Raw genomic sequence first — 22,943 nt, 5'->3', positions numbered from 1 at the left:
AAAAACATTGAATTGAACACTTTAAATGGGTGAATTACATATCGATACAGCTATTTTTTTTAAAGTACATGTAACTGGATATAACTAAGTTCATAGCATGAGTCCAGAAATGTCTGAAGCAGGGAAACACAGAATTGGAGACTGACGTTCCTCAGGGTATCTCATGTACCTCCCTGGAGACACACTGTCTGTACATGTTTCCTTTTTATTCACTGTTGTGTTATTCATAGTCACAGGAAAATCAATCCAATTTTGGCCTGGACTGGTAGCTGTATTACTCAACCTGATTAAAAATATAAGAACAAAATATAGGTTTTCTTATGAAATAGGAGGTACAGAAGCTGATGGATGCTAAAGAAGGAAGCTAAAACGCACAGTGGACCACTGCCTGGAAAAAGGAAGGAAATTTTTGTCATGAGGGAGGTTTATGTGATCACGTTCTGAGTGTTTCCATCACTGAACACAGAGTCTGAGCTGCTTCTCATCCCACATGGAGACAAACCAAGATGTGGGGGCTGGCTGCACATCCAGCATCCCTAATTGTCTTTGAAAGTCAGTATGCCTCAGAGATTTTTGAGAAAGTGGGTGCCAATATATTTCTGAGTGGCCACAGTCCATTTTGTCAAAAAACAAAACAAAACAAAACTTTATAAAAGAATGGATTAAGGATAAAAATAGGTTCACTGGGGTTCTATATGTAAGAAACACTTGCTGTCCTGACTGGTACAGCTCAGTGGGGTGGGTGTTGTCCCACAGACCGAAAGGTCAAGGGTTCAATTCCCAGTCAGGGCACATGCCTGGGTTGCAGGCCAGGTCCTCAGTCGGGGGTATGCAAGAGGCAATCAAATGATCAATGTTTCTTTCCCTCTCTTTCTCTCTCCCTTCCCCTCTCTCTAAAAATAAATAAATAAAATATTTAAGAAAATAAACCCTTGTATATGAAATAAAAACATCCATTAAGTAGTCAAGCTTGCTTGGGTGCCACCCTCTTCTCTGAGAACTGTTTTTTTTTTTTTTTTAATTTACTGTTTGTCCTTTTTTTTTTTTTTTGAGAAAGAGCGAGAAAGAGAAACATCAATTTGTAGTTCCATTTATTTTTGCATTCATGGGTTGATTCTTGTATGTTCCTTGACAAGAGATTGAACCTGCAACCTTGGCATATTGGGACACTGTTCTAACCAATTGAGCTACCTGGCCAGGGCTTCTGAGAACTATTGATCATGTACTACCCAACCCCTGTAACCTCTGTTGAATGGACAGCAAGCTTTGTGACCCTACCTCACTGGCCACAACGGATTCCACTAGGGGAAGATATCTGATGCACATTGGTCCAATCAGACTCTCTTTCCTTGAAATATGGGATTTGAATTTAGAGTTTAGTTAATATGCTTCCTAAAAGAATTTTAGAGTGACTTCTAATATTTTTTGGAATTGCAAAGAATGTTATTTCCTGGGTTCCATAAATTCTTACATTTTTAAAATAAAATAATATTGCTCTTTTTTCCCTTATCCAGTGGAATCTAAATTCATCCACTCATCATTCATTTTTAAAAAGTACTTTGTTAACAGCTGGATATTTTCCACTATTCTTTTTTTTCTCTTTAAACTTATGTTTAAATTCCAAATTCTCCATTATTTAATTGATCACATTATATATTTTTTTATCCTCACCTGAGGACACTTTTTTTCATTGATTTTAGAAGAAGAGGAAGGGAGAGAGAGAAACATTGATGTGAGAAAGTGAAAACATCAATTGGTTGCCTCCTACATATGCCCCAAATGGGGATTGAAACTGCAACCTGGGTATGTGCCCCAGCCGGGAATCAAACCCATGAACTTTTGGTTCATGGGACAACACTCCAAACAACTGGAGTGTTTGGAGCAACACTGGCCAGGGCTGATCACACTATCTTACTTTTTCAGAATGAAAATACCTATGTAAATTGAAATTAAAAATTTAAAAACTTGCAGTGACCATAAAGCTCTCAGTATGTTAAAAATAAGTTAAATATGCTACATATTTTCATAAGCATTCATGTGCAGTAAAATTGTATTGGCCTTTTAAACTCTTAGTTCATGTTTTCAGTGATAAATATTGATGAATATGACATATCCTCATTTTTATTGGCTATATGTTGTATATACCTATAATCAATATATATAGTGAATTACTTTGTCCACATAAGTGTGCAAAGGAGACTGTAGGTAATTTGCATATTGTTACTCAATCCCTTGAAATTCTCTCAGTTTTATGCCAGAAATTACTTAGTAAGATTTCATCAAATATTTATTTATCAGTGGACAACTCTAGTAGCTCCTTTTAATAACAATAATTATTTTTGTTTGTTTCATATTAATTAGGGTCTTCTTGACCTGTAATTTGGTAAAATAAAAAGGGAAAAAATTGAGTGAATATTGTTTACAGGGCAATGGTACCAGAAAGCTCTGGCACAGACATCAAGTTCTCAGATTGAACTTGAGTCCTGCTCCTGTAGATTTCAGTTTCCCAAGTTGCTATAATAATGCTGCCAACCATGGCATTTTTGTTCACTCCCTCAGCACTCTCTGTCACACAATAATAATACTCCACAACAGAGAAATAACGTTAAGCTAAATATGTTAAAAGGTCTTTACCACACCAAGGCTGTGGGTTTGATCCCTCGTCAGAGTACTTACAAGAATCAACCCATGAATGTGTAAATAAGTGGAACAGCAAAGTGATGTTTTTCTCTCTCTCTCCCTTACTTTCTCTCTCTAATAAACAAACAAACAAATAAATAAAGCAAGCACTTTATAAAAATTCTTTACCAAATAGAAAATGCATGCTCACTATACTGAAAGGAAATATTGATCCTTTATTGGATTTATCATTGGTAAATATATTCTTCCATTCATTAGGTTGTCTTTCCATTTTATTGATGGTTTTCTTTGCTGTGCAAGAAGGTCATAGTTTGATGTAGTCCCATTTGTTTATTTTTTTCTTTTGTTTCCCTTGCTTGAGGAGATATATCAGAAAAAAATATTGCTATGAGAAATGTCAGGGATTTTACTGCTTATGTTTTCTTCTAGGGTATCAGTTAAATCCATCTGATTTAGTGTGTCATTTAAGGCCACTGTTTCCTTATGGATTTTTTGTCTGGAAATTTTATCCATTGATGTTAATGGGGTGCTAAAATTCCCACTGTAACTGTATTACTGTCTATCTCTCCCTTTATATCCATCAAAATTGCTTTATATATTTAGATGCTCCTATGTTGGTGCATATATGTTTACAAGGATTATATCTTCTTGTTGGATTTACCCCACAGGCATTATGTAATATTCTTCTTTGCCTCTTGTCATGACCTTTGTTTTGAAGTGTATTTTGTCTAATATTGTTATCCCAGCTCTTTAATCCATTTCCATTTGCATAAAACATATTTTTCTATCTCTTTACATTTAGTCTGTACACAGGGGTCCTGACGGCTGTCCCTTCAGCTATCGCCCCAGAACCACAAATCCCAGTCTCTTCTCACATGACTCTAGTCTGCTCCACCCTTCCTCTGCCAGATCCAAGGCTGAGTGACTGTGAATGAGATTTTGTGTGTTGACCCTTTAAGAGGGTGTCTGTGTCTTTAGCCAACTTCTGCCTCTCCCTGGTAAACAGAATCCCTGCTGATTTTCACAGCCAGATGTTATGTAAGTGCACCTCATCCTGGCTGGGGTGCTCTGGGCTGGGGATACCAGCGTGGAGTTGAGACCCCAAAGTCCTCAGGGGGAACCTTTGCAGCTGATATATCCCTTTGGAATCACAGCCACCGCCCACCTGTAGGAGCAGGGCCAGCCCTTTTTGGTCTCCACTCTTCCTACTGGTCTCCCTGTGGTTTCTTCTGTAAATTGTTAGATATAAGACTCTTTTTCAGCTAGCCTTCAGTTGGTTATTCAAGTTGGTTGCTCGATATTTTTTGTTGTAATTTGAATTTGGTCCTGTGAGGAGGTGAGTGTAACATCAACCTAGTCTGTCTTCGTCCTCTACCCCTCTAGTAGCTCCTTTAAGCAGTGAAGTGAAAACTTCCTGATGGCCCTGGAGCAGAGGTTGTCAATGCTCCACCCACATCTCTGAGGAACTAAGCATTTCAGGACATGGAGATGATGTTCTACTACAATGACCTATGACTGTCCCTCTGAGAGCTTTCGTTTTTGCCTGAGTGTGAGGAAAACAAGTGCCAGGGAATTAATGCTCCTGAGAACAGCTTTCAGTCGATGAAAAATGAAATTGTGAACATAAATACCCACTGAGGTGTGTTCTACCCCAGGGTTCCCTAAGGAAGTGAGCCCTGTCTCACACAGTGGTGACTTGCTCATGAAGGCACTCTATATAGGCTTCCTCCTCTTTCCTATCACTTTCGACGCCCCTGTTGGTGCTTCCTGGGATCACCTCCCTAATTTAGCATTTACAGACAAGTCTTATCTTGGCTTCTGGGGTTCCAGCTGTAGTGGCTTGAGTTGTGATTTCCAAAAAGTTATGTCCATGTACTAACCCGGAGCACCTGTGAATGTGACCTTATTTGGAAAACGTTTTTGTAAATGTATAAATAAAAATCTTAAGATGAGAGCATCCTGAATTACCCCTGAGGAGGGGCCCTAAATCCAAAGACAAGTGGCCTTATAAGAGAAAGAAAAGGAGAAGACACAGAGATAAGTAAGGCCATGTGAAGACATACACAGAGACTGGAGTGCAGCCACGAGCCAAGAAACACCTGTAGTCACCAGAAGCTGGAAGAGGCAAGAAGGAATTTCCCTCTAGGGCCTATGGAAGGAGCATGCCCCTGTTGACTCCTTGAGTTTGGACTTCTGGCCTGTAGAATAGTGAACAAATACATTTCTGTTGTTGTAAGCCACCAGATTTGTGGTAATGTATGTTGTGGCAGCCACAGGAAACTTAATTCCTAGAGAGGGTGGTAGTGATGTTGCACAGCCATATAAACATACTTAATGCCAGTGAACTGTACACCTAAAAATGGTTAAGATGGTAAATTTTATGTTATATATATTTATCACAGCAACAAAAAAAAAAAAAGGAAAGGAAATAAACTAAAAGAACGGAAGCTAGAGAGGTTTAGCCAGCGCTCAAGGGATCCCATGGACTAGGAGAGTACACAGGAGGGCTTCTGTCAGTTGTGATGTGGCATGGGGGTTGTGGTCAAGGGGGGGATTTCTCATCTTATCTTATATTTCCCAGCTGTATCCCTCAGTGGGCTTAGAAGAACCAACCACAAAGCATCCTCACTCACTAAAGCCAAACAAGCAAACATGAATTGATTTTACCTGGAATATAGCAAGCTTTTACATTCTCTAGACTTGAAGAAAAGTCCTAGTAAAACTCTTCCTGGCTCCATGTTTCCAGATATGATGGCTGCTATCACCAAAACCAGGCTGAGTTTGAGACTCCATTGAGCCTCTGATGATGATTAACTTTCTCACCTGAAAAATCTTCATAGACACATCCTCTCATGAATCCTTCTAGGAGTTTGTGGACCTAGGGTTTCACATACCTGCTGTAAAAGCTGAGCAATTTTATCTACACGTATGCCTGCTTACACGAGCAACTGCTACCAGTTCAATGTCAGTGCAAACTAGGCCCTTGAGCACAGGTGCTTCTAGAAGCCCACAATCTCATAGAGGAGACACAAACACACACAGTATTAGTTGGGACTTCCCCAGTTTTAAGTGATAAAACCTAATCCAACAAAGTTTAAATTAAAAGTCAATGTATTGGTTTTTTTTAACTGAGAATTCCAGAGATGTGGGTTTCAGGCACTGCTGGATTCAGGCTTAGAGTATCATCAGAATTCTGTCTATCTCACACCTTTGCTCTCCTCTGGATTCTTAGATTTTCTCCTGGAGGCAAAGCTCTAGGTGTTCATATTAATACTAATAATTTTAGGAAGAGAGACGAATTCTTTCTCTTCCAGGATTCGAATAAAGCTTTCAAAAATGGCTCTGCTTGAGTCATAGACCCACCTTTTCCAAGTGGCCAGCTATACCTTGTGCCTCCCTTCAGGTGAGTGAGGTGGGGCCATGTAATTAACAACCTTAGAAGAACAGGAAAAGGGAGTTCCTGAGAAGAAAATATCCTGGAGGAACAAAAAACAGATGACTGCTGCAGATGTGTATGCAAATAATTGCAAGCCAGCATGATAAATAGCACAGAAGAAGCGCTGTAAGGTGCAGTGTGGACACAGGCGGGGTCAGCAACTCTCCTGGATGTTCCAGGTGAAGCCAAGTAAAGCTCCATAAAATATATCGTGCATGACACAATTTTTCAAAATTGAAATGGAAATATATTTATTTTACTAAATGTTTATTAATAGCCATGGCTATTTATTGTCTTTCTTGGTCATTGTTTTATTCCTAGGTCCAAGTACGGTGCCTGCATACTTTAGGAATTCAACAAATATTTGTTGAATTGTATAGAACAGTAAGATAACCTCCTGTTAAGACTAACATTTAAAGAAGTTGGAGCACAAAAAGATCATGCTGATAAATTTCTATCCCGTGTTTTGGCGCGCCTTTAGCTTTCTCTTATCTACAGAGACTTGGCTTTGGAATAACACCAGGATTCAGTTTCATTTCTATTGTTATTATTTTTTGTCACTAAAATCTGATAGCCTTGATTTTTTGTAAATTCTCAGCCTCTTTGTCCCATTATCAAATGGAGCATGTACAAGGTCTGTCCAGAAGGTATCCAGCCATGTAGTATGAAAAAGAGACACTCATTGAAGAAGATACAAGATACAAGAAATATTGTACACAGGGCAATGATGCCTCAGTCCCCTTCAAACTAGGCACCTTGGTACCTCACACAGTTCTCCCAATTGCCATCAGCTGCCCTGTTGTATTTTCCTGAATCTTGTCAATGGTCTGAAATCTCTTCCCTTTCAAAGGTGATTTTAGTTTTAGGAAAAGCCAGAAATTGCTGGTTGCCAAATCTGGGTTGTGGGGGGGCTGAGTCACCTGGGTGATTTTATGTGTCACCAAAATACTCTGCACAAGATGTGATTGGCAGCTTCATCATGCGTTGTTGTGATGAAGCTGCCAATCACCAGTTGCCCATAGCTGTGGCCTTCTGAGTCATCTGAACAATTTCCATGGAGGAATGTTCAAGCTTAAAGCAAGATTTGATGTGGATTCGTTGCTCTACTTGCTCAGTCATATTTCATGCAACACCCATACAGCACACACACTCACTCAACGGTGTCCACTGCCCTGTTGACTAGTACAGTGAAATCATCATTGTTCATGCATGTGCATTCCAGTCCACTCTCCTTGGCTGCCAGGTTACATCAATGTTGCACAAACTGTTCTCATTGTATTAACAATGTCTGGACTTTCCCCGGACAGACCTCATATATGAGAACACTATGCCAATGATAAAAATCCTAGAAAAATGTAAGCTGCTTTTATTATTAAAAGTTTGGAAATGTCATAGTCTTTAACTTATTCTTGTGATATAAGGGAAGTCCTTAAAGGAATCTAGTGTGTTCTTAGCTTGCTTCCCGTTCTATCTAGCCCCTCCCTAGAGAATTCATTTATTTATTTGTTACTGTGGGCCAAACAGACCTGAAAGAACATGGAATATAGGCATGCTGCATACTTATTAACACTTAATTAGTATCTTGTGAAAAAATTACTAAGGTCAGGAGGGTTTTTTTGTTTTTCTTTTTTAATTTTTATTGTTATTCAGTTACAGTTGTATGCCTTTTCTCCCCATCCCTCCACCCCACCCCAGCCGAACCCCCCTCCCTCCCCCACCTCCACCCTCCCTCTTGATTTTGTCCATGTGTCCTTTATAGTAGTTCCTGTAAGGTCAGGAGTTTTGATTTATTAATACCTAACTCTTACTTATACCAAATAGCTTTCAATACTTATTTTTTTAAAGATTTTACTTATTTATTTTTAGAGAAGGGAAGGGAGGGTGAAAGAGAGGGAGAGAAACATCAATATGTGGTTGCCTCTCACCCGCCCCCTACTGGGGTCCTGGCCCACAACCCAGGCACATACCCTAGACTGGGAATCGAACTGGCAACCCTTCGGTTCTCAGGCTAGCCCTCAATCCATTGAGCCACACCAGCCAGGATTTAATATTTATTCTTAAGCATCATGACTTCGCACCTTAGCACAGCTCATTTCTCTTTTTTCCTTTTTATTTAATTTATTGGGGTAAAACTGGTTAACAAAGTTATACAGGTTTCAGGTGCACAATTCTACAATGTATTATCTCTGCAATGTAGTATGTGTTCACCACCCCAAGTCAAGTCTCCATCCATCACCATTTATACCTTCCTCCACCATACCCTTCTTCATCTCCTGTTGGGAACCATCATGCCTGGTTTCAGAAGCTGTAACCCCCCATGGCTAAGGATGAGTGAGAGACCTTGGTACCATAAGCCACTAAGGAGACAAAGCTTATTTGCCTGGCAGGGGCGCCACCTCTGCCCCCTTTACTTCACCCTGCCTGGCCCTGAGCTTGACCAGTAATCCAATGACGGGTAAGATTCCTCAAGGGAGGGATGACCTAAGACAGGCATGGTCATGAAGGAGCCCTCAGGGAAGGGCTTGGGGGGCTATAGAAAAAGGGGGTGATGGACCCTCCCCCCTAGGCTTTGACATAGCCTGAGTCCTCATTCTGTCTGCAAGAAGTCTCCTAAGCTCTTGGCTGCCTTACTTCCCCTGCCTGACTTTGCCTGAAACAATGACAGAGGGCAGTGCAGGCCGGTGCTAGAAAGGGCAGATTCCCCAGGGGCGATCAGGCCTAAGAAAGAATGCATAAAACCCTGTGAAACCTGCTTTGCTAAGAATGCCCTCAGTTTTCTGATAAGGGTCCAAGCATGAAATGAGTTTGTTTCCCAAGGTTTTATAGCCCTTTAGCTAACTGACCCTGACTCAGAATAAGCCCTTGTAGTTCTTTGTATGTTATCTATGGTTTGATCCTTACTGCCTGACAATGATTGATGAGCTTTACCTGTATTCCTGTGCAAATTAAACCCAATAAAATCCCATTGAGGAAAAGGCTCTTGACCCTTCTCCTTTGAGAGATCAGCCACCTTTCCTTCCCAAGCAGATCATGTCTTGGTAGACTTATTCTCATCTGTGGTGGACGGAGAGGGGGGCCCTGTGGGCAAAGCCACCCCACAATCTCCCGCCCCCCTTGGCAATCACCATACTGTTGTTTGTGTCCATTAATTTTTTTCTTTTTTGTTCAATCCCACAGCTTCCCTCCCCACCACCAACAGGTAGGACAGTCATTTCTGAAAGGTTCTGGGTTGACTTTCTCACTCAGTTTTATTTTCAGGGGGCCTTAGGTGGACCTACTTGAATTCATCACCTTAGGTTTTCTTCCCACTCTCATCATTGATCCCTGCTTGAATCTCTTTTATTTTATTTACTTGTGTGTTTGTTAAAAATATGATGAACATCATGAACTCACTATCCAGTTAGGGAACTAGCACACCGACAATGACTTAACATCTTCTACATGCTCCTGCTTAGCCAGTTTCCTTCCTGCTCCCTCCCACTTACAGAGCTGGGATTCTGAATTTGTATGTTCTTATTCATTCTTGATTTAAAATATTTTAATCATACTTATATGCATGTAAACAATATAATCATTAATTTTAATTATGTTTGGCATTTATAAAAAGGATATCATGCTGTACATAATCTTCTGGGCTTTTTTTTCCTCATTACTTAGTAATAGTTTCCTATTACTAAGAGTCATTCATTTTTGTTGTGATCTTCTGTGAGTCATTTATCTTTATTGCTATATAGTATTTCATTGTGTGAATACACCAGCGTTTATTTATCTGGCTTCCTAGACACTAAAGGTTAGGCTTTCACATTTCTTGCTATAATTAACAGCACTATGATGGGTATGCTCATACATGGTTCTCTCTCTCAGGGCACACCTCCTGGGGTTGTCCTTGGTTTATACCCAGGAATGGGATGTGGGTCAGTGGTAGGGTGTATGAATATTTAACTTTGCAAGATAATGCCAGACTGTTTTCCAAAGCAGTTGTAACAATTTATACTCTCACTGTGCTATTGATCTATCTTCTTCAGCACTTGGTATTCCCAGATGTAAACTGGCACCCCTTTATGGTCTTAATTTGCTTTTCCTGAATAACTTATGAGGAATGCCACAAATGGAACAGGAAAAAAGTGATTATCCATATGAAAAGTAAATCAGACATGCAAATCAATTCCAGATGGATTAAGGATTCAAATGTCAAAAGCAAAATTTTAAAACTCTAGCTTCCGGCCAAGACGGAGGCATAGGTAGACACACTGCACCTCCTCGCACAACCAAAAGAATGACAACAACAATTTAAAAACAAAAAACAACCAGAACTGACATAAAATCAAACTGTATGGAAGTCCGACAACCAAGGAGATAAAGAAGAAACATTCATCCAGACCAGTAGGAGGGGCGGAGACGGGCAGCTGGGGCAGAGAGGACTCGTGGAGGGGTGGTGGTTGGTGAACCCAGCAAGGTGGCAGATTGTGGAATGGTGCAGGGCAGGCTGCACCTAGCAGACCCCACAAGGTGGTGGTTGGCAGACCCCGTGGCCCCACATCCGCCCATAGATAAACCGGGAGGAATGGCGGGGGAGCGAAACAGACCATGCAACCCAGGGCTCCAGCACAGGGAAATAAAGCCTCAAACCTCTGATTGAAAACACCTGTGGGGGTTGAGGCGCCAGTGGGAGAAACGCCCAGCCTCATAGGAGAGGTCATTGGAGAGACCCACAGGTGCCTAGAGTGTGCACAAGCACACCCACTCAGGAATCAGCACCAGAGGGGCCCAGTTTGATTGTGGGTAGCGGAGGGAGTGACTGAAATCTGGCAGAGAGTAGAGCAAGTGCCACTGCTCCCTCTTGGCCCCTCCCCCACATACAGGGTCACAGCCCAGCGACCAGCGTTACCCGTCCCTGGTGAACAACTAAGGCCCCACTCCTTTACATAACAGGCACTCCAAGACAAAAAAAAAATGGCTCAAATGAAAGAACAGATCAAAGCTCCAGAAAAAATACAACTAAGCAATGAAGAGATAGCCAACTTATCAGATGCACAGTTCAAAACACTGGTAATCAGGATGCTCACAGAATTGGTTGAATTTGGTCGCAAATTAGATGAAAAAATGAAGGCTATGCTAAGAGAAACAAAGGAAAATGTACAGGGAACCAATAGTGATGGGAAGGAAACTGGGACTCAGATCAATGGTGTGGACCAGAAGGAAGAAAGAAACATCCAACCAGAAAAGAATGAAGAAAGAAGAATTCAGAAAAGTGAGGAGAGGCTTAGGAACCTCCAGGACATCTCGAAACGTTCCAACATCCGAACTATAGGGGTGCCAGAAGGAGAAGAGGAAGAACAACAAATTGAAAACTTATTTGAACAAATAATGAAGGAGAACTTCCCCAGCCTGGCAAAGGAAATAGACTTCCAGGAAGTCCAGGAAGCTCAGAGGGTCCCACAGAAGTTGGACCCAAGGAGGAAACCAAGGCACATCATCATTACATTACCTAAAATTAAGCAGAAGGAGAGAATCTTAGAAGCAGCAAGAGAAAAGGACGCAGTTACCTACAAAGGAGTTCCCATAAGAATGCCAGCTGATTTCTCCAAAGAGACCTTACAGGCAAGAAGGGGCTGGCAAGAAGTATTCCAAGTCATGAAAGGCAAGGACCTACATCCAAGATTCCTGTATCCAGCAAAACTATCATTAGAATGGATGGGCAGAAAAAGTGGTTCTAGATAAGGTCAAGTTAAAGGAGTTCATCTTCACCAAGCCCTTATTATATGAAATGTTAAAGGGAGTTACCTAAGAAAAAGAAGATAAAAAATATGAACAGTAAAAATGACAGCAAACTCACAGTTATTAACAACCACACCTAAAACCAAAACAAAAGCAAACTAAGCCAATAACTAGAACAGGAACAGAACCACAGAAATGGAGATCAATGGAGGGTTATCAAGAGGGGAGTGGGAGGGGCAGAGAAGGGGGAAAGGTACAGAGAATAAGTAGCATAAATGGTAGGTAGAAAATAGACAGGGGGAGGGTAAGAATAGTGTAGGAAATGTAGAAGCCAAAGAACTTATAAGTATGACCCATGGACATGAACTATGGGGGGGGGAATGTGGGAGGGAGGAGGTGGGCAGGATGGAGTGGAGTGAAGGGGTGGAAATGGGACAACTGTAGTAGCATAATCAATAAATATATTAAAAAATTAAAACTCTTAGAAGAAAGTATGGGTGGCTATCTTTAGATTTTGAGGGTAGGAAAGGGTCTGAAATATTGGACACAGGAAAGCCCATTATGAAATAGATGTGTGATGAGTCTGACTATATGAAAATTAAGAACTTGTAGTCATCAAAAGACATGTTAAAGAAGGTGAAAAGATAAGCTACAAACTGAGAGAAGATATATAAAAACTCCTACAAATCAATAAGTAAAACAACTCAATAGAAAAATAGGCATAAGACATAAGTGAACATTTCACAGAAAACATAAAGTCAATACTCATATGGTAAGAGACTGTAATTCTTGAATTTTAAAAACATCTTTTGAGGGAAAATAGGATACTTCAAGAACATAGCTTCAGATCCTGGCTGGGCAGCTCAGATGGTTAGAACAGCACTCTGATGTACCAAGGTTGCAAGTTCAATCCCTGGTCAGAGCACATGCAAGAATCAACCAATGAATGCATAAATGGGTGGAAAAACAAGTTGATACTTCTCTCTCCCTCTCTCCTTCCCTCCCCCTCAAATCAATAAATAAAAAGGAAAACATAGCTACAATGGTTTTCTTCCAGGCTAAGAAAAAAATTAACATCTAGAAAACAAAATGCAAACTTCAACATTCATTCAATATTCCAGGAAAATTAACTAAAATGAAAGGAAAGTGGATTGTTTACCAATGTATTTTTAAGTTTACTCTCTGACTTTAGTTACTCCTGTTGCCTTACGCTCAACAATGGTACTCCTGTTGCTGGCACTCAGCAATGGTTAATACATTGATTGATTGACTCTGCCTGATTTTCTGTAAGCCTAACTTTAATTTCTTTCAGACTCAGAGCAGATGGGCACATAGTTTTAAGACATTAATAAACATTATAAAACACGATCTTCTTTCTGTGAATTCTGTGCCCTGTTGGCTATAAGAATAAAGCACCACTTAAAGGAAGAAATCAGGTTTAATCTAAAAGGCACGATATAGCTATGCAGAGCCCAGACTCTGTGGTCGGAAACAAAGTGCTTAGTCAGCACCGCTAGGGAGAATCAGAGCACAAAGGAGGATAGCAGTGCCCCAGGCTCCTGCACAAACCTAGAAATCAAACAAATGTGCTCTCACAAAACAGGCACTGCATTGTAAGCTGCCCTCAGCACTGGTTTAATAAAGGTGACATTTCAAAGAGTGTCACTTCTTTAGTATCAGATTCTTAAAATGTGAGCTCATAGTATTTTTTCAGGAAAAGAGCTCAAAATATTACTATTTCTGAAGATTGGTCTATAGGAGAGTATGTAAAGGAAATTAACTTTTGTGATAATATTACTTGTGTTTTCTACAGAAACTTCTACTTTAATTGGTATAATTGTGTTGTAATTTGAAAATACATACTAAAGGACTTAGAATTTTATATTTTTTGACTCAGCAATTTATGAACTTGTTCCATGAATGTATGTATGAATTTATTCTAAGGAAGCAAGCATGGATATGCCTAAAGATGTGGCTACTAGCCTATTTATCAAATTATCTTCTACAAAAGTGAGAAAGTGAACACAATTAAATGTTAAAAATGAGAAACTGATTAAATTGTGATTTACCCACCTACCCATTAAAATGAAAAACAACATTTGAAGACATGGAAACTAATCATATAGTTATGGGTTATAAGCAGTATATAGAATTTAAGATATAAAATATAAATACCATAAGACATATACACTATTTAAAATATACAGCAATGAATGCCTAAAGAAAACAACCGAAAAGATATGACTGAAAACAAACCAAATGGAGAAAGAGAAAAGGCAGCACAAATGGTCAGAGAACCATAGGAAAGCATGGATTCCAGATAGAATAGCAGAGATAGAAAACTTAGGAGTAAAAACACAAACACAAACAAAAACAACTTAGGAAAATATTAGTTTGAAGGAATGAAAGATTCTAAAGATAAAAATAAAACAGGACAAAATTAGAGCTGTGTTGTCAGCGGATGGGTTCTTGGCTGAGACCTCACTTTGGTTTCAGAGTCCAGGACAACGCAAACCCGAGTCATTAACTAAATGCCTATTATACTTCAGTTGCAGCTTGTTTCATTGATGGGAATTTTCTGCTACTTTTTCTATAAACTTCTTAGTTTATAGAAACTTGATGTCTTCCTCAGAAATGAAATCGGTTTAGGTTTCACATGGCCAGCATTGCCGAAGAAATTGTACCGCCTTTATGATATGTTAACCTCGTTTGATATTTTAATTGAAAACATATTGCTGCCTTATGAGCATCTCAAACATAATGAAGCATTTAGAGGTGTTCTTTTTTAGGGTATGAGGGACTGAGTTAATTCTCTTTTTTGGGCCACTTGGTTAGTTCATTATCTTGGAACACAGGATTTCGCTTGGTTATTGTGCATTACTGGTGCTGATTGGGGACTGGACCCCTTTCTACCATGTTATTAATTTTTGCCTGCTTTTGGTACAGTTCCTACTTTTTCTGGAGTTGTTTCATTAACTTGTGGATTTCCACTCATTGTTTACACAGATTTTAAAAGAACTATGCCTTATAATCCAACATGTATTTAAAAGGAGTTACAAACATCCATGTATATTAATAAATGTAATTTTTTACAACTGCCTTTCTATACATTTGATATTGACTTTTATCTGTTGGGCATCATAACAAACTCACAGATGCTCACAGACTCACCCAGCTCAATTAAGATAAATTATACCAATGGTTCTCCAAGTATGGTCACTGGGCCAGCAGCAGCAGCTTCATCTGGAACCTGTTAGAAATACGGATTCTTGGGCCCTCTTCCAGGCCTACTGAATCAGAAACTCAGGAGGGCCCAGGTGTGTTCAATGCTCTCTCAAGGGTGAGGACAACTGACTTACGCCCATGTGAAGATGGTGATACTTACACTGTCCTCACGTGGCCAGTGGGAGCCCGCTCTGAGTTACTTAACTGCAGATATTTTTGAAAAGCATCTTTGCTTTCTGGAAACAAGATATTCCAGATTCAAAGTGATTTTTCCCCTTCACTAAGATAGTCAATCAGCAACTCTCCAAGGAGTCCTTTTCCCATTTAATGAAATTAGAGAACAAAGTCCTAGCGTTAGCAATGTTCACATGTATTGGGGGTGATCCAACGAACAGCTGCTGGGTTGGGCCACAGTTAGTGAGAGAGCTTAAAGTTTCTGTACTCACACTGATCTTTTTCTCCCACTTAGCATAAGTTACTATATTCTACTTATAGTGTGAGGTTTTACTGAACACTAAAATTTTCTACTTTGTTGACAGCATAGAACTTATTTTCATTGTTTCTTTCTCTTGCAAAATTACCCAAACTCTTAATTTAAAAAAAGTTTTAGTTAGACTACATTTCCCTCTCAAAAGGTAATCCTGACTGCTGCTTTAACCTGAGTCTCAGCTTCTCGCCTTCCTCCCTGAATATAAACTTCAGCACCCGCTCGCTCCAGCTTCTCCAAATTACCGGACCCTGGGCTCCATGCCCTCGCTCAGCCACCAGGTTGTCCGGCCAGCAATGCGTGCATTGTCTATGCAGGCACTAGAGGCTCGGGTTCCTGGATCTCTGTGTCCTATTCCAGTGGCATGTGGGGTGGCTGGGGATCTGGGGGCCTGGCCGTGGGGATGACTGGGGGCCTAGCAGGCATAGGAGGTACCCAGAGCAGGAAGGAGGCTGGACAATGCCTGAATGACCACCTGGCCTCCCACCTAAAGAGGGTGAGAAGCCTAGAGACTGATAATTGGAGACTGGAGAGCAAAATCCTGGAACACCTGGAGAAGAAAGGACCGCAGGTTGGACACTGGGGGCATGATTTCAAGACCATCGAGGACCTGAGGGCTCAGATCTTTGCAAGTTCTGTGGCCAATGCCCACGCCGTTCTGCAGATTGACAATGTCCATCTTGCTTCTGATGGCTTGAGAGTCAAGTATGAAACAGAGCTGGCCATGTGCCCATCTGTGGAGAGTGACATCAATGGGCTTGGAAAGGTCACTGATGACACCAATATCACTTGGCTGCAGCTGGAGACAGAGATCGAGGCTCTCAAGGAGGAACTTCTCTTTGTAAAGAAGAACCACAAGGAGGAAGTAAATGCTCCATGAAGCCAGATTGCCAACTCTGGGTTGACCATGGAGTTGGATGCCCCCAAATCTCAGGATCTTGGCAAGATCATGGTAGACATCTGGGCCTAGTAGTTTCCTCTACCAGAAGATTTGGTGAAGGATGCTATTCAGAAGGGAATTTTGCATTTTTCTCTATACTTCTCCCCACAAAGCCTTCTTTGTGTGTTTGTTCATTTATTAATTCCTAGTCATGTAAGCACCTGTGTTAGGACACAAGGAGGAGTAATATTATTGGAATACAGAAGATGAAGAATCCACTGTCTAGTCCTCAGAAGGTCATGATTTACCACTTCTCATCTACAGTAATGTTCCCCAACCCCAACCCAAATAAGAAATTCATCCTAAATAAACTCTGGCTAGTGGGGAGAGGTAGGGGAGGACAAGGAAGTGTCAGATGAGGATTTGGCCCATTCTGAAGAATTTTAGATCTTATTGTATCACTTTTTCTTCTAACAGTGGTAGAAATAATCTCTTGCATTAATAGACTGCTAGTTTTATTTTCTTCTAATAATGTTGGACTGTGTATTTGAACTAGGTGGTCTTTATCTGAGAAGTTTTAACTAACACACAAGATAATCAAGCACAGAAGTTAATAATCCTCTGTGGTGCAAGGGAGAAATTAGCTTTCAATTTCCAGGTAGATTTACTAAGCCAGTCTCCAGATTTGGGGGTGTCAGTTGTACAACAGTGGAGAGCAACACTGGGGGAAATGTGCAGACAAAGGACATGAACTTGCCCTCAGGAAGGAACGTCTGCTTCAGATTTGCCTGAAAAATGATTCCAAGTGTGATCTTTGAAGTTCAATTAACCTCTTTATGGATCACCTTCTTGGTTTACTATGGTTGGCAAAAATTTGCTCTTCCTTAACTCACTAACAACATCGAGCTAAATATGAAACAGATTTGAGTTTTCAGAAGACAGTATAAGAAAAAGTCATATTGCATAAATGTTTTTATTTGCTAATACATTTGTAAATAAATTTGTAAATGAAGGCATTTTACATTTGTGGCACACTGACAGTTTATAAAGGATTTTTGCATGTGTCATCTTTTTTAAATATCCCCAAAGCTTAAAAGTAGAGGTTGTTTTCCTTAAATATAGGAAGTTGAGGCTCAGGAAGGTTCCAGGTCCTGCCCATGGTGCACAGCTAGTTTAATAGCAAGGAAAGTAAGTACCAGAGTCCTGGTCTTCTGACTGCTAGTTCATTGAGCACTTTTGCCATGAACCAACTGCATCTTCATTGTTACTGTGACTAACTAGGGGAATCTACGTGATATTCATGCATGTACTCATTCACTCATCCAAATGCAAATTAAGTATATACCATGTGCCAGGCACTAGAGAAAAAAAAATCTCTGACATATTTTACAGCTTGAAAAGCTAGTTTGGGTTTTAAAGAGAGTGCTAGCTCATTTCTAGTATTTAAAGTTCTGTCTCTGTGACCCTACATTTGGTCAGAAAGTAGATTTAAGCCCGCGTTCCTTTTCCTCCCCACTGACTTGTGTTTGTGGTTTGAATTACTCTGAAATTCCTCACTTGTAATCAAATGAGGTAAGTGGTCCTTGAAGGGGCTTTAGACTGTGGGTATGATGGGGTTGGGGTAACATTGCTGAAGAGAGCAGAGAAAGCAGATCCTTGTCCTCGAAGTGGATTTCTGGGGATGGTCTCTTCTCTTTTTGCTCCCCAGATGGTGGCAGCAAAAAGTTGTAGAACCTGGCTATAGGGGAACTTCTGCTTGGAAAGTGCCCGAGACATGCTGTGGGTTGTTTTGGTTTAAAATCACATTAAAGTGGTGTTCTTCCCTTAAAGAGCTGAAAGCTGAACACATACCTACCATATGATCAAGTCTTCCTACTCTTAGGTATTTACCCATGAGAAACGTTGGCCCATAGCTGTATCCTAGCTTTACTTTTCATAGCTCAAATAAGAGGCAGCCCAAATGTCTGTCAACAGGTGGTATATCTGTACAATGCAATATTGTTTAGCAAAAAGGGAGTGAGTTATTGATATACACAACAACATGGATAAGTCTCAAAATAATTACAGAAAGAGATCATATACTATGTGTTTCATTTATATAAGATTCTAGAAAATACACTAATCTACAGTGACACAAAAGCAGCTCTGTGGTGCCTGGGAGTGGGGTAGGGACAGGGTGGAAGGGAAGGGACTGTCACAGGGCAGGAAGAAACCTTCGAGGGTGGTGCCTGTGTTCACTATCTTGTAAACAGAAGTCGACACCCATCAGATTGTACACTTGAAATCTGCAGTTTATTGTATGTCAATCATATTGCGATAAAGCTGTAAACAATCATATTGAGGTATTTTTCTTTTTCTAAACATTTCTTGTTTCCTCTGACATGACTCTATTTACTATTTTTAAAGATAAACTTTAGAGAAGTTTTAGGTTCACAGAAAAATTGAGTGGAAAGTACAGAGACTTTTCAGGTACCTCCCTCACACACAGGCACAGCCTCCCCACTGTCAACATCCCCCAGCAGAGCGGTACTTTTGTTACTGCTGAGGAGCCTGCACTGACTCATCATCGTCACCCCAAATCCACAATTCACACTGTACAATCTATGGGTCTGGACAAATGTGTAATGACGTATCCACCACTACAGTATCTCACAGAACAGTTTTACCACCCTAAGAACCCTCTGTACTCTACTTACTCATCGCTCCTTTCCTTAACCCCTGGCAACCACTGATCTTTCTATGCCATAGTTTTACCTTTTCTAGAATGTTATACATTGGCTTCTTTCACTTACTAATATGCATTTAAGTTTCTTCCATGTTTTATCATGAATTGATAACTCATTTCTTTTTAGTGTTGAATAATATTCCATAGTGTGGCTGTACCAGTTTATTTGTCCATTCACCTACTGGAGGGCCTCTTGGTTGTTTTCGGATTTTGACAATTATGAAAAAAGCTGGGGTTTTGTTTTTTTTCAGACTCAGCTGAGCCTTCTTCGGAAGGCCCTGAACCTTGGAATGCTCAGATTCATCTCCTTGTTTCTTTTTTTAAAAAATATATTTATTGATTATGCTATTACAGTCGTCCCATTCCCCCCCCCACTCCACTCCATCCTGCCCACCCCTTCCCTCCCACGTTCCCCCCTATAGTTCATGTCCATGGGTCATACTTATAAGTTCTTTGGCTTCTACATTTCCTATACTATTCTTACCCTCCCCTTGTCTATTTTCCACCTATCATCTATGCTACTTATTCTCTGTACCTTTCCTCCCCTCTCCCCTTCCCACTCCCCTATTGACAACCTTCCATGTGATCTCCATCTCTAAGGTTCTGTTCCTGTTCTAGTTGTTTGCCTAGTTTTCTTTGTTTTGGTTTTAGGTGTGGTCGTTAATAACTGTGAGTTTGGTGTCATTTTTACTGTTCCTATTTTTGATCTTCTTTTTCTTAGGTAACTCCCTTTAACATTTCATATAATAAGGGCTTGGTGATGATGAACTTCTTTAACTTGACCTTATCTGAGAAGCACTTTATCTTCCCTTCCATTCTAAATGATAGCTTTGCTGGATACAGTAATCTTGGATGCAGGTCCTTGCCTTTCATGACTTGGAATACTTCTTGCCAGTCCCTTCTTGCCTGTAAGGTCTCTTTGGAGAAATCAGCTGACAGTCTTATGGGAAGTCCTTTGTAGGTAACTGTGTCCTTTTCTGTTGCTGCTTCTAAGATTCTCTCCTTCTGCTTAATCTTGGGTAATGTAATGATGATGTGCCTTGGTGTGTTCCTCCTTGGGTCCAGCTTCTTTGGGACTCTCTGAGCTTCCTGGACTTCCTGGAAGTCTCTTTCCTTTGCCAGACTGGGGAAGTTCTCCTTCATTATTTGTTCAAATAAGTTTTCAATTTGTTGTTCTTCCTCTTCTCCTTCTGGCACCCCTATAATTCGGATGTTGGAACGTTTCAAGATGTCCTGGAGGTTCCTAAGCCTCTCCTCATTTTTCCGAATTCTTGTTGCTTCATTCTTTTCTGGTTGGATGTTTCTTTCTTCCTTCTGGTCCACACTGTTGATCTGAGTCCCAGTTTCCTTCGCCTCACTATCGGTTCCCTGTACATTTTCCTTTGTTTCTCTTAGCATAGGCTTCATTTTTTCATCTGGTTTTCGAACAAATTCAACCAATTCTGTGATTGTCTTGATAACCAGTGTTTTGAACTGTACATCTGATAGGTTGTCTATCTCTTCCTCACTTAGTTGTATCTTTTCTGGAGCTTTGAAGTGTTCTTTCATTTGGGCCTTTTTTTTTTTTTTTCGTCTTGGCGTGTCTGTTACTTTAAGGGGTGGAGGCTTAGGCGTTCCCTGAGGCTGGGTAACGCTGGTCCTTGCGCTGTGATGCTGTAGGTGCCGGAGGGGCTGAGAGGGAGCTATGGCGCCCGCCCGCTCCACTCTCCACCAGACTCCAATCTTTCACTCTGCTACCCACAATCAAACTGGGCCCCTCTGGTGCTGGTTCCTGAGTGGGTGGGCTTGTGCACACTCTAGGCCCCTGTGGGTCTCTCCAACGACCTCTCCTGTGAGGCTGGGAGTCTCTCCTGCTGCTGCCCCAACCCCCACGGGCGTTTTCAATTAGAGGTTTGAGGCTTTATGTCCCTGAGCTGGAGCCCTGGGTTGCGCGGTCTGTTTCGCTCCCCGCCGTTAGTCCCGGTTTATCTGTGTGCGAATGTGGGGCCTCGGGGTACTACCCGCTGTTCTGCCTGCTCCGTTCTCCGCCACTCTGAGTCCAGCCCTCTCGGTTTATCTGCGCGAATGTGGGGCTGCAGGGTCTGCCAGTGGTCAGACTGTCTGCCCCATTCGTCCCACACTCCACCAGTCTTGGTCCTGCCACAGCAACATGAGTCCTCTCCGCCCCGGCTGCCCGTCTCAGCCCCTCCTACTGGTCTGGATGAATGTTTATTTTTTATTTCCTTGGTGTCGGACTTCCTTGCCGTTCGATTTTCTGTCAGTTCTGGTTGTGCGAGGAGGCGCAGTGTGTCTACCTGCGCCGCCATCTTGGTTCTTCCTTGTTTCTTATAAGTCATTGGAAGTCCCTGAAAGGAAGCAGGCACCATGCCAGAGCCTAAGGAATAAGTATGGGAGGGAGGTAACTTGGGGTCACTGAAAAAGGGTCAACCCGGGGAGTTAAAAAGATGTAGAGTGAAGTATTGTCTCCCGTTAGCTGAGTCATGTCAGAAAGATTCTTAGCTGTGTGGACCTCAGTATCCTCATTTGTAAAATGGAGATCCTAATATCATCTTTGTGGGTTTGTCAAGAGGACTGAAGGAGAAGAATGCAAAGGGTCTGATACATAACAGGTGCTGGAGTTGCTTCTCTTCCCTCCTATGGACTATGCTGGTTGCATCTGTTTGCCAGAGAAATCCTATGCTTTCTTGGGACTTCTTAGCATGATTAAAGCAGTGGTACTTTGGATGCAGGATGGTGATTTTGTGGGTTGGCAAGTGACAAGGGTGCATGCTTGCCCTTGAAAAGAGTAGACCAGAGCCTGTGAAAAGGAGGTCCTGATTATCAGGGAGGCCACCTGCATAGTTGCTCCTGCTTCAATTTACTTTTTATGGAGGTGTGTTTTGTGTAAACTACATAAATCTCAAGTGTACAGTTCGATGAATTTTGACAAATGTATATACCCATGTAACCATCACCTAAATAAAGGCACAGACATTTCCTGAAAATTCCTTTGTGACCCACTTTGCTGGGGTGTACCCCTCCCTACAGGTAACCATTGCTCTGACTTAGAACTCAAGAGATCAATTTTACCTATTTTTTACACTTGGATTCATATAAATGGGATTATAACAGTACACCTTGTTAGTTTTGTAGTTGTTGCTATAACAAATTACCCCAAACTTAACTGAATAAAACAACAGAAATGTATTATTTTACTGGTTTTTGGGGGGCAGTTTAGAAGTCCAACAAGATGTTCTCAGTGGGCCAAAGTGAAGGTGTTTGGAGAGCTGGCTTCCTCTCTGCAGTCTTCAGGGGAAAGTCTTTTCCTCACCTTTTTCTTCTATAGAGACCACCTGAATTCCTTGGCATGTGGCCTCTTTCTCCATCCTCAAAGCCAGCAACCGAACATCTCTGACAATTCCTCCAAGTCACAAATGCTCCTGATCATCACCAGGAAAGGTTCTCTGCTTTTAAGGACTCACTTAATTCAGAATTATCTCCCCATCTCAAGGTCCTTACCCTTTATCACACAAAGGCCGCTTTGCCATGTTATTACAGAGATTTGAACCTGGACATCTTGGAGGCGCTATGATTCCACCTACCATGGTACTCTGGCAAACATAATATTTCTAAGATTCATCCATGTTCTTGTGTGTGTCAGTAGTTTGTCATTTCTATTGCTGAGCAGCATTCCAGTGTATGAACACATCACAGTTGTATGTCTAGTCCTCCATTGCTGAGCATTTGGGTTGTTACCAGTGCTGGGCTACTATGAATAAAACTTCATTCTTATGTTGGCTTTTACTTCTTTGGGAAAATATGCAGGAGACTCACTAGATCACAGGGTTTGACT

Source organism: Desmodus rotundus, chromosome 13 (assembly GCF_022682495.2).
Source record: "Desmodus rotundus isolate HL8 chromosome 13, HLdesRot8A.1, whole genome shotgun sequence".
Classification (NCBI taxonomy): Eukaryota; Metazoa; Chordata; class Mammalia; order Chiroptera; family Phyllostomidae; genus Desmodus; species Desmodus rotundus.
Note: the sequence above shows the minus strand (reverse complement) of the source record.